The sequence below is a fragment of the Delphinapterus leucas genome, chromosome 7 (genome assembly GCF_059928025.1).
Source record: "Delphinapterus leucas isolate spDelLeu-1000000601 "Yukka" chromosome 7, BTC_Dleu_Yukka2, whole genome shotgun sequence".
NCBI lineage: Eukaryota > Metazoa > Chordata > Mammalia > Artiodactyla > Monodontidae > Delphinapterus > Delphinapterus leucas.
This window is the reverse complement of record NC_143135.1, coordinates 1,270,304-1,284,021: the sequence shown is the minus strand read 5'-3', so window position 1 is coordinate 1,284,021 and position 13,718 is coordinate 1,270,304.

Here is a 13,718-nt window from a genome sequence, read left to right as displayed (position 1 = left end):
AATTGGCGGTGGGGCTGAGCAACCGGACACCGTGACAGACCACTGCATCTCAGTCACGGACGTTCTCAACACTTCTGCGGTCAGGCCCAGGTAGGCGCCCACCACAGCCCGTGGGTCCCTGGAGGAGCCGGGAATGGGACGAGGAGTGATGGGAGGGGCTACGGCCGGTCGCGGGAGACAGTCCCCGCCCCGCACCCCGACGGGCTCCCCAGGCACCTGGGGTTCACGGCAGCCGCTGTTCGTGAGGTCAGCCTGGGGCACCCTGGCGTCCTAGCGCTTTCTGGTGCCTGGCGGGGGTGCTGAAAGCGGAGGGGAAATGTTTCCTTTGCTCATCCTCCTTCCACCTTCGATGCCCGCGGCTGGCTGGCTGCCGGGGACGGCTCCCAGGAGGAAGGACATCCACATTAGGTCTGCCTCCGCCAGCTTCTCCCTGGCGGTGCCCGTGCAGCGGAGGCGTCGGGCTCCTGTTGGAGAAACGGCACAGTCGCCCTGCAGCCAGCAAAGGCGCCCTCGGCTCACAGATGCTCGTATCCGGTCCTGGGCAGCGTGGGACACGCGGCCCCCAGAGGTGCCGGCCTCGCACCGTCAGGCTCCGGAGAGGGGCGGTCATCCCCGGCACGATGACCGTGGTGGGTCAGGTGGACCCCTCGCCCTCACAGGCAACAGGCCGCATGGGCTGTGCCTTGGTCTCTGGCTTCCAGGCCTGTGTCTTTGCCTCTCTGGTCTCTTCCCTGACCTTCCTTCCGGCCCTGTGCCCCCTGCGCTCTCCCCTCCGCATTTTTATTTGATTTTCAGTTTGCAGTAAATAATAAATACGTACGAATGAATCGTCGTCGCTCACTCTCTTCCCGTCCCTCCTGGACGTGCCCCCTAGTTTTCTGCATCTTTGAGGGCATCAGGTGACATTCCCTGCCCTCCCCTCTCCCTCGTGCTGCCCTGGCTGGCCTGGCCACTGTCCTTGTGACCCCCCAGCCCAGAGTCCAATCTAAAAGAATCGGGACCAAGTAGCTGAATGGGGGCGCAGGTCTAAAGGGCGAGACTGGCCGTGTGTGCGTGCATCTGAGTGTGCACATGTGGGCATGTTTGCATGTGTGAGTGTGTGTGTGCCTCCGCCTGCAGGCATGTGTGTGCTGGGGTGGGGTGCCGCTGTGCAGACAGCCCAGCCCCTTGCCTTCACCACAGCCCCCCCCAGAATTCCCCAGGGCCCATCCACTTGCAAAGCCACTGCCCACTCCAGCCTGACTCTGCAGACTTTGGAAACCTGCAGAATATTCCTTCTCAGTCGTGTGCTCTCATCTCCCCCGCAGGGGTGCAGAGCTCAGGGTGTCACCCGACTGCTCCCCCTCACACAGAATAGTGACCACCGGCTCAGATGGGGGCACGAGGGGAGGGGCAGGCCCCTGACTGCCACAAACCCCAAGCCCACGAGACTTGGTCCTCTGCACATGACCTGTGGGTGGGAGGACAGCAGGGACAGGTATGGGGGGCTTTTCTGAGTCAGAAGAGGTACAGCATCCCCTCCCCCACCCCTGCCGCCTAATGCCACCTGACGAGGCTGGGACCCCTAAAGGGAGTCTCAAGGCTGATTTCCAGGACAGAAAGATGTGCTCCTGAGAGGGCTGCCAGAGGGGCGTGGAGAAAAGAAGATGGAATCAATTAGGCCACAAATTCAAGACCATTGAAGCCCAAATAGTGACAAATCCCCACACATCACAGTAGGGGTAGTAAATCAATAAAATAAGAAATGAAAAAGGAAAAGTTATAACCGACACCACAGAAATACAAAACATCATAAGAGACAGCTAAGAGGAAGTATATGCCAGTCAAATGGACAACCTGAAAGAAATGGACAAATTCTTAGGTACAATCTCCCAAGACTGAACCAGGAAGAAACAGAAAATATGAACAGACCAATCACAAGTACTGAATGGAATCTGTGATTTCAAAACTCCCAACAAACAAAAGTCCAGGACCTGATAGCTTCACAGGCAAATTCTATCAAACATTTAGAGAAGAGTTAACACCTCTCCTTCTGAAACTACTCCAAAAAATCGCAAAGGAAGTAACATTCCCAAACTCATTCTACAAGGCCACCATCACCCTGATACCAAAACCAGACAAAGAGATCACACAAAAAAAGAGAAAATTACAGGCCAATATCACTGATTAACACAGATACAAAAAAATCCTCAACAAAATATTAGCAAACTGAATTCAACAATAAGTAAAAGGATCATACACAGTAATCAAGTGGGATTTATCCCAGGGATGCAAGGATTTTTCAATATCCTCAAATCAATCAATGTGATACACCACATTAACAGAATGAAGGATAAAAATCATACAATCACCTCAGTAGATGCAGGAAAGGCTTTTGACAAAATTGAACATTCATTTATAAAAAAAGCTCTCCACAGAGTAGGTAAAGAGGGACCATACCTCAACATAATAAAGGCCATATATGACAAGACCATAGCTAACATCATATCCAATGGTGAAAAGCTGAAAGCTTTCCCTCTAAGATCAGGAACAAGACAAGGATGCCCACTCTCACCACTTTTATTCAACATAGTATTGGAAGACTTAGACACAGCAATCAGACAAGAAAAAGAAATTAAAGGAGTCCCAGTTGGGAAGGAAGAAGTAAAACTGTCATTGTCTGCAGATGACATGATGCTATACAGAGAAAATCCTAAAGATGCTGCCAGAAAACTGCTAGAGCTCATCAGTGAATTCAGTAAAGTTGCAGGGTACAAAATTAATATACAGAAATCTGTGGCATTTCTATACACTAACAATGAAAGATCAGAAAGAGAAATTAAGGAAATAATTTGCTTTTGTTTCCCTTGCCTAAGGAGACAGATCCAAAAAAATATTGCTATGATTTATGTCAAAGAATGTTCTGCCTTGTAATTTACTACCATGTCAAAAAGAATAAAATACCTAGGAATAAACCTACCTCAGGAGGTAAAAGACCTGTACTCAGAAAACTATAAGACACTGAAGACAGAAATTGAAGATGACACAAATAGATGGAAAGATATACCATACTCATAAACTGTAAGAATTAATACAGTTAAAATTACCATACTACCCAAGGCAATCTACAGATTCAATACAATGGCATTTTTCACAGAACTAGAACAAATAATTTTAAATTTTGTATGGAAACACAAAAGACTCTGAATAGCCAAAACAATCTTGAGAAAGAACAGAGCTGGAGGAATCACACTCCCTGACTTCAGACTATAGTACAAAGCTATAGTCATCAAAACAATGTGGTACTGACACAAAAACAGACACATAAATCAATGGAACAGAATAAAGAGCCCCCAAATAAACCTACACTTGCATAGTCAATTAATCTATGACAAAGGAGGCAAGAATATACAATGCAGAAAAGATAGTCTCTTCAATAGAGGCAAGAATATACAATGCAGAAAAGATAGTCTCTTCAATAAATGGTGTTGGGAAAACTGGACAACTTCATGTAAAAGAATGAAATTAAAACATTTTCTCACACCATATACAAAAATACATTCAAAATGGATTAAGGACCTAAATGTAAGACCAGAAACCATAAAACACCTAGAAGAAAACATAGGCAGAACACTCTTTGATATAAATTGTAGCAATATTTTTTTGGATCTGTCTCCTCAGACAAGGGAAACAAAAGCAAAAATAAACAAATGGAACCTAATTAAACATAAGGGCTTTTGTACAATAAAGGAAACCATTGACAGAACAAAAAGACAACCTACAGACTGGGAAAAAATATTTACAAATGATGTGACCAACAAGAGGTTAATATCCAAAATATATAAACAGCCAACACAACTCAATATCAAAAAAAAAGAAAAAGAAAAAAAACAATCCAATCAAAAAACGGGCAGAAAACTTGATTTTTCCGAAGAAGATACAGATGGCCAGCAGGCACATAAAAAGATGCTCAACATTATTAATTATTAGAGAAATGCAAATTAAAACCACAATGAGACATCACCTCACACCCGTCAGTATGGCCATCATCAAAAAGTCTACAAATAACAAGTATTGGTGAGGACATGGAGAAAAGGGAAACTTTATACACTGCTGGTGGGAATGTAAACTGGTGCAGTCACTGTGGAAAACGGTATGGCATTATATATAATGGAATTTTACTCAGCCATAAAAAAGAATAAAATCTTGTCATTTGTGACAGCATGGATGGACCTACAGGGCATTATGCTAAGTGAAATAAGTCAGACAGAGAAAGACAAATACCATATGACTTCACTTACATGTGGAACCTAAAAAAAAAAAGAACAAGCATAACAAAACAGAAAGAGAGTCATAGATACAGAGAACAAACAGGTGGTAGCCAGAGGGGACAGGGTTGGAGGGGAGACAAATAGGTGAGGGAGCTTAAGAGGTACAAACTTCTAGTTACAAAATAAATGTCATGGGTATGAAAAGTACAGTGTGGGGAATATAGTCAATAATTATGTAATATCTTTGTATCTTATCATATGATCACTGTGAAGTGTACAGTAACATCAAATCGCTATGTTGTGTATCAAGAACTAATACAGTGGAGAAAAGGGAACCCTCTTATACTGTTGGTGAGAATGTAAATTGATACAGCCATTATGGAGAACAGTATGGAAGTTCCTTAAAAAACTAAAAATAGAACTACCATATGGCCCAGCAGTCCCACTACTGGGCATATACCCTGAGAGAACCATAATTCAAAAAGAGTCATGTACCAAAGTGTTCACTGTAGCTCTATTTACAATAGCAAGGACATGGAAGCAGCCTAAGTGTCCATCATCGGATGAATGGATAAAGATGTGTCATATATATACAATGGAATATTACTCAGCCATAAAGAGAAATGAAATTGAGTTATTTGTAGTGAGGTGGATGGACCTAGAGTCTGTCATACAGAGTGAAGTAAGTCAGAAAGAGAAAAACAAATACCGTATGCTAGCACACATATATGGGAAGAAAAAAAGTTCTGAAGAACCTAGGGGCGAGACAGGAATAAAGACACAGACCTACTAGAGAATGGACTTGAGGATACGGGGAGGGGGAAGGATAAACTGGGACAAAGTGAGAGAGTGGCATGGACATATATACACTACCAAACGTAAAATAGATAGCTAGTGGGAAGCAGCCATATAGCACAGGGAGATCAGCTCGGTGCTTTGTGACCACCTAGAGGGGTGGGATAGGGAGGGTGGGAGGGAGGGAGACGCAAGAGGGAAGAGATATGGGGACACATGTATATGTATAACTGATTCACTTTGTTATAAAGCAGAAACTAACACACCATTGTAAAGCAATTATACTCCAATAAAGATGTTAAAAAAAAAAAGAACTAATAGAGTGTTGCAAATCAATTATACTTCAAAAACAAACAAACTCATAGAAAAAGAGATCAGGTATTGGCTACCAGACGCAGGGGAAGGGGGAGGGGAATTGGATGCTGGCAAATCAAAAGGTACAAACTTCCCGTGATAAAACAGATAAGTCCTAGGGATGTAATGTACATGGTAAAGATAATGAACACTGGGGCTTCCCTGGTGGCGCAGTGGTTGAGAGCCCGCCTGCCGATGCAGGGGACGCGGGTCCGTGCCCCGGTCCGGGAAGACCCCACATTCATAAATAACCACAATGCACAGAATAGAGTGTCTCTGGAAGGAAGATGGTAGCGGGAAGGGAAACAGGTGAGCAGGAGGTTGTTCATTTTTACTGTGAATGGAAACACACGGAGAGAAGTAAGAGGGGCACCCAGCTGGGGGGTGTTGGGGAGGAGGGGGGCCAGCTCCAAGGTGGGTGAGGAAGGGACCACGTGGGGGATTGAGAAGGGCATCTTCATGCGGAGGGACAGGAGTGATGACGGGAGGTTGGTGACAGACAAGGGAACTGGTCAGATTAGCAAATATATCACAGCTGACCGGAGTCAGGTGTTGGTGAGGAGGGTGGGAAATGTGGAAAGGGATAAAATGGGGGTGCACCCGGGGTGCTCGGTGGCATTGGAGGAGGTTGTGTGTCCTCTGGCTCTCTCCGCTGAGAGGGTCTGCAACATCCCAGTAGCAAAAGCTCATCCAGTGCCCAGTGACACTTCACCACTTACAACGGGTGTCCCCAACCCCCGGGCCACAGACCGGTACCAGTCCGTGGCCTGTTAGGAGCCAGGCCGCACGGCAGGCGAGCGAGCGAAGCTCCATGTGTATTTACAGCCGCTCCCCATCGCTCACATTACCGCCTGAGCTCCACCTCCTGTCAGATCAGCGGTGGCATTAGATTCTCATAGGAGTGCGAGCCCTACTGTGAACTGCGCATGCGAGGAATCTAGGTTGCGTGCTCCTTGTGAGAACCTAATGCCCGATGATCTGAGGGGGAGCTGAGGAGGTGATGCTGGCGCTGGGGAGCGGCTGCAAATACAGATTATCATTAGCAGAGAGGTTTGGCTGCACAGAGACCGTCATAAATCAATTGCTTGCAGACTCACATCAAAACCCTATCAGTGAGTGGCAAGTGACAACAAGCTCAGGGCTCCCACTGATTCTGCATGATGGTGAGCAGTATAATTATTTCATTCATATATTACAATGTACCAATAATAGAAATAAAGTGCACAATAAATGTAATGTGCTTGAATCATCCCGAAAACACCTCCACCCCCAGCCTGTGGAAAAATTGTCTGCCACGAAACCAGTCCCTGGTGCCAAAAAGGTTGGGGACCGCTGACCTACAAGACCCAGGGCTCCCTGGGAAACGGCTGATTCCAGGGAACGCCCAGGGCTGACCTGGACCAGCTTGCACCAGGAAGAAAGAAGGGCTAAAGGATTGAGGAGGATGTGTCCAAAATGTGCAGGACCCCCTCCCAAATCCAGGACAATTTGAGGATCAAAGTAGACAATATTAGTAACAATTATAATCCTTTGAATAAAATAGGAAACCATGAGTCCATACTGAGATTAGTAAATAAATCAGCTGGAGGTTCAATGGACACTGGGATCTTTGGTTTCAAAGAACCATCCTGAAGAATAATTATAATTACAGAGGGAAAACTGAGTAATGTCACGGGTGGAGAACTCTGCAGGCCCTACTCGATCTAATGACCCGGTGAACATCATTGGGAAGGGGATATATCAGAATTGTCTACCACCCGAGAGGATGCACGAGGACAGCCTAACTCAGCCTCACTCGTGTGTATCCCTCCTGCTGTGGACTGTCTGTGCCTGTGCCTCCCAAATTCAAATGCCCCACCGTGATGAGAGTCAGATGAGGTCCCGAGGGTGGGACCCCGTGGGGGACTAGTGCCCTTATGAGAAAAGGAAGAGAGCAGGGCCCCCTCTCCTCCATGTGAGGACACAGTGGGACAGGGTCTCATCAGGAACCAAACTGGCGGCACCTTGATCCCAGACCACCAGCCTCCAGAACCGTGAGAATAATTGTCCGCTGTTTAAGCTGCCCGGTCTGCAGTGTTCTTCTACTGCAGCCTGGAAAGAAAACCTGCACTTGTCCTGTGAGTCCCCTTTGCTTTCATACGATTCCCACACTCACAACACTCCTGACATGGGACATGTGGGCGTTTTTCCCACATGAAGCAATTGCGTGGCACCGGCTGGGGTTCCGACACTTTAACTCACTTCTGACACTGTCTACACAGAGACAGCACCGATCCCACGGATGAAGGGCTCAGTCCCAGAAGACTGTCCCACTTCAGACACCCATGGCAAACTCCAGTTGTCGTCTCTGCCTCTGACCGACTGGCTACAAATCAGAGGTTCCCATGAAGCCCCTCCTTGGGTTCGGTTAGTTTGCTAGAGCAGCTCACGTCGTAACCCAAGAAACCAGTTTTCTGCTTACCAGTTTATTATGAAAGGGTGTGATAGAGGATACAGGCCAACCTCCTCATGGAGGGCTGCGCGAGGCAAGGTGTGGGGAAGAGTCGTGGCGCTCCCATGCCCTCTATGTGTGCACCTCCCAACGAGCACCTCCACCTGTTCACCAACCCAGCAGCTCTCCAAACCTCATACTTCTGGGATTTTAGGGAGGCTTCACCACATGGCATGATCAATCATTAACTCAGTCTCCAGACTGCTCCCCTCTTAAAATTCCAAGCTTCTAATCACTGCTTGGTCTTTTGGTGACCAGCGCCACCCAGAAGCCCACCCAGAGTCACCTGTTACAACAAAGGACACTCCTATCGCCCCCAGGAAATCCCAAGGGATTTAGAAGCTTGGTAATGGGGTCAAAACCACATGTTAGAACAAAAGAAGCTCCTGGGCTTGTATCTCTTAGGAAATCACAAGGGTTTCAGAAGCTCTGGGCCAGCCCGAGCTGACTGAAACACCGCCAGAAACACATAACCAAGCGCCAGGCAGACCCAGATTGAGGGACATTAAAAATGTAGCTGTCCTGTGACCTTCAGAAGTATCAAGGTCATGGGAGTAACAGAAGACTGAGGAGCCTGGAGAACGAAGGAACAGATACAAATATTCGCACTTTGCAGCTTGCCTTGTCAACCTCTGAACATGATCTTTGATAAACCTAAGTTGTTATTTTTCAAGTCCCATTTATAAGTTTTTTCTTGTAGGATTAATGTTTTTGTCACTGTGATGAACGTCCTGCCGATTTTTAACTTTTTCTTCACTCCAAAGTCCTGAAGTTTTTCTCTTTGTTTTGCTGTAAGAGCCCCTTGTTCTTCTTTTGCTTGTGGGTCTAGGATCCGTCTTGAATTAATCTCTGTGGACAGTGTGAGGCTGGGGTCATGGGACTCGCTGGAGATCCTCCCCTGACGCCCTTGCATCAGGGGCAAAGGGAGCATTTCTTCCCATACAGAAAGAATGTCCTTTTTTCTGGCTACATTTAAGGTTCTGGTTTTCAGCAGTTTGATCCTGAGGCTCTGGCTGTCAGAGGTGCTGCCGCTGTGGCTCTAAATTCGTGGTGCTGGGTTCCCTCTTGGGTCTCGACACTGTGGTTTGAGGTCTTTCATCCGTTTTGGAAAAGACCCACCACCTCCTCTCCATCTCGCCTCTGCCCCAGTCTCACTCCCCTCTGTTCTGGGACTTCAATCTCGTGCATGTTAAACATCGGATTTCTTCCCAATTCTACAGTCTGCTCTTTTCTGACTTTTACATTTTTCTCTCGGTGCCTTGCTTTTCTATATTCTATTCACCTTTTTGGAATTCACGAACTCTGTCTTCTGTTGTGTCCAGGCTGGGATTCAGCACATATGATGCATTTTTTTTGTTTCAGTTATAGTATTTTCAGTTCAAGAAGTTGTATTGGATTTTTTGTAGATTCGTTTTCTGGGGAGATTCTTTGTCTTCTCGTCCATTTCGTCATCTCCTCCTCTGTTCTCTCTCACGTGTTTACATCAGTTGTTTTAACACGTGTCTGCGATCCCACCTAGTTCATTCCCAGTGCCCTGGCTTCAGTGCCTGGCCCATCATTGCTTGATTTTGGGACGCATTTGCTCTTTGTTTTTTTTTTTTTAAATATATTTATTTATATTTGGCTGTGTTGGGTCTTCGTTGCTGCACATGGGCTTTCTTTCTCTAGTTGCAGCGAGCAGGGGCTACTCCTCGTTGCAGTGTGAGGGCTTCTCATTGCGGTGGCTTCTCTTGCTGTGGAGCACAGGCTCTAGGCACGCAAGCTTCAGTAGTTGTGGCACGCAGACTCAGTAGTTGTGGCTCGCGGGCTCTAGAGCACAGACTCAGTAGCTGTGGCACAGGGGCTTAGCTGCTCTGAGGCATGTGGGATCTTCCCGGACCAGGGCTCGAACCTGTGTCCCCTGCATTGGCAGGCAGACTCTTAACCACTGCGCCACCAGGGAAGCCTCCAACTCCATAGTTTTCTGTGTAGAGGTCTTACACAGAATTTGTTAGATTTATTTCCAGATAATTGATTTTTGTTGTATATGTTACAGTTTGAAATCGTTTCTTTTCTGTTTATTGCTGATGTAAAGAAATGCAGTTGACTTTTGTTTTTTGTGTTTTTGTTTTTGCAATTAACTTTTTTTTTTTTTTTTTTTTTTTTTTTTTTTGCGGTACGCGGGCTTCTCACTGCTGCGGCCCCTCCCATTGCGGAGCACAGGCTCCGGACGCACAGGCTGAGCGGCCATGGCTCACGGGCCCAGCCGCTCCGCGGCATGTGGGATCCTCCCGGACCGGGGCACGAACCCGTGTCCCTTGCATCGGCAGGCGGACTCTCAACCACTGCGCCACCAGGGAAGCCCTGCAATTAACTTTTAAAGACGGATGGGCGTCCTTTTACCATAAGTGTTTTTATTTTCATGATATTTTTGTTAAGTTCTGGATTTTCCACATACACAATCATAGCATGTGATCATTTGAATAATTACAGTTTTAATTCTTCCTTTCTAATCCGCATACATTTTATTTGTTTTTCTTGACTTAACTACATTTTTCTGGGACTTCAATTACAATGTGAAATAGAGGCTCTGAGGGCAGGATTTCCTTCTGTAATCCTCATCTCAAAGATAAATCTTTCCGGCTGTATAATTTTGGATGACATTTGCTCTCAGTATTTGTAGAAATCTTTCATTAGTTTAAGGAGCTTCCCTGTGATTCATAATATGCTAATATTGACATTTTGGCCATAATGCCATAAATATGAACAACTTTGCCCTCTGCAAAAGCATATTTTTTAGAATAACCGAGCCAACAGGAAAGTGGATTCTGGGGGCAGACAACTCAAAACCTATGCGGCCTTGTGACCCGAGCAAAGACTGAACAACACGAAGCCCAGTGCCCACCGTCACTGTCACCCAGCACCTCAGCTGCTTATCCCCTGGAAGCCATCAGCTCTGGCCCAGTATACTTAGTTCAACAACTGGGTCCTTAAAGGCGTTCACTCCAGATCTCACCAAATTCTAACACCTGGTCCAAAGCACAGACATTTTCAGCCTTTTTTCAACACAGGGGAAAGCGTCTTCCCAGATTTTTCATTTGTGCTTTGGCTTCTCCAGACAGTTTAACACTGTGGACGCTGCCCTGGCTCTCGGCAGTCAGCTCCTGTGTTAGGAGAATCTCCTCCAGGGCTGTCAGCTTTTCCTTCAGGCCTTCATATTTCCCAAGACTTCCTCTATGATTGTGAAAATGAGACGAGCTGGGATCTGGGACCATTTGCTGCAGTGCTTGCACCTGAACAAATGTCTCCTTGAGCAACAGAATACAAAGAAACTCTAAGAGACTAAAAATAACTGTGTGCATGCACAGCTGGGGCATATTCTGGACAACAAGACACAAAAAGACCAAAGGCCCCAACTGCCACTTCTGAAGAGCCCGGAGCAAAAGCAGGGTTCTGCGCATGCCCCCTGCACACAGCACCACCAAAAGACTGGGCGAACTCCCTAAGTCACCCCTCCAGCCCGACCCCAGGACACACCCCTACCCGCCTCCCATATGAGGAGCCAGCTTGCCCCACCTAGCGGAGTGAGCCAGCAAGGGAAGCTGTTACTTGTTTTCTCTCCCCACTGCTGCAGCAGGGACCCCAGTACAGCCTTGCCTGAATTTCTTGTCTGGCCTCTGATCAATTTCTATTGATTAAGGAGGCCAAGAACCTTGGTCAGTAACAAAAATGCCCACCTCAATCATTCAAAATCGTTACTATGCTGGGGAAAATGGGTCTAAATAAGCATTATTCTTTTTTTTTTTTTAATCTTTATTGGGGTATAATTACTTTACAATGGTGTGTTGGTTTCTGCTTTATAACAAAGTGGATCAGTTATACATATACATATGTTCCCATATGTCCTCCCTCTTGCGTCTCCCTCCCTCCCACTCTCCCTATCCCACCCCTCCAGGCGGTCACAAAGCACCGAGCTGATCTCCCTGTGCTATGCGGCTTTTAAATAAGCATTATTCTTGTGCCACACTGACATTTCTTTATTTACTAATTGCTTTTGAGCTAATTTGCATTTTATGAACCCACATTGTAACAGAAATGGCTCAAATTTATTACATTGATATTGAATGTTATTGAGTAATGTTTCTCCTTTGATTTTTTTTTGGCTGCGTTGGGTCTTCATTGCTGTGCACGGGCTTTCTCTAGTTGTGGCGAGCGGGGGCTACTCTTCGTTGCAGTGCGTGGGTTTCTCATTGCGGTGGCTTCTCTTGTTGCGGAGCACAGGCTCTAGGAGCGCAGGCTCCAATAGTTGCGGCACGTGGGCTCAGTAGTTGTGGCTCGCGGGCTCTAGAGCACAGGCTCAGTAGTTGTGGCGGACGGGCTTAGTTGCTCCGCGGCATGTGGGATCTTCCCGGACCAGGGTTCAAACCCGTGTCCCCTGCATCGGCAGGCGGATTCTTAACCACTGCACCACCAGAGAAGCCCTCTCCTTTGACTTGATTATGTGATTTTCCTCCTTTAATACCTTAATGTTGCAAATTACTTTATTTGATGTTTCCCGCCAATAGTAAAGCAGCCTTGCCTACCTGGAATAAATCTAAGATGTCCATTCTGTGTTATTACTTTAAAACGCTGCTTTGCTTGTCGTGATTTTTTTCCCTTGCCTTTATGTTCAGGAGGGTGACAGACTTGCAAGTTCTCCTTCTCCACCATCCTTATTAGGTTTGGGTGGCAAAGCTCTGTTAGTCTTGAATTATTTCAAGGGTTTTTTTTATTTGTGTCATCTTTGTGGCATGGCAGCTGGTGAAGCCACATGGCCCTAGAGTTTTTTAAGTAGGAAGGCTTCATTTCAATTCCTTTAATAGTTACTATTTTATTTGTTGTCTTATTTATTTGTTCCTATCACCAATATCTCACACTAAATGCTTAACTTGTTAATTTTAGTTTAGAATTTTTTTACTGAAGTATAGCTGATTTGCAATGTCGTGCCAAGCAAAGTGATTCACTTACATATATACATATATTCTTTTTCAAATTCTTTTCCATTATAGGCTATTATAAGTACTGAATATAGTTCCCTGTGCTATACAGTAGGTCCTGTTTATCTATTTTACATACAGTAATGTGTATCTGTTAATCTCAAACTCCTAATTAATCCCTCTCCCCCTTTCCCCTTTGGTAACCGTAAGTTTGTTTCTGTGTCTGTATTAACTTGTTAATTTTTATCTTTCCTCGTTTCTTTTTTTAATTATTATTATTTTATCTTTTCTCGTTCTCAAATACAGATGTAACCACTGTTCAATTTATGACGCTTTGCCATAAAGGCTATGGAGAGTTTGTACGACCTTTAGAACAACCTTTTCTTTTCATTCAGTGTAGTGACCTTCTTCTTCCCCAAATATGTTAAATAAATAAATATAAGAAGTGATATTTCGTCATTACGGTTTCAGATGAAGACACTTTTTTTTTAACTCTCACACACAGTGTTAATCAGAGAATATTACCATACAATTTGAAGTGTGTACCACATTTGGATGAACCCACGATGTTTTGTTTTGGGCACAAATCACCAGGCAGGAGGGAGGCACAGGGTAGGGTGCAGGCTCTATACCTCTCGCGTCTATTATATACGTGTTCAAAGATGCTCTCATGTTTAGTTCCTATTTTGCCCTTCAGCTGTCTTCCTGGGCTATCATTTTATTTATTTACTTATTTATTTATTTTTGCAATACGCTTCCCTCTCGCTGTTGTGGCCTCTCCCGCTGCGGAGCACAGGCTCCGGACGCTCAGGCTCAGCGGCCATGGCTCATGGGCCCAGCCGCTCTGCGGCATGTGGGATCTTCCCGGACCGG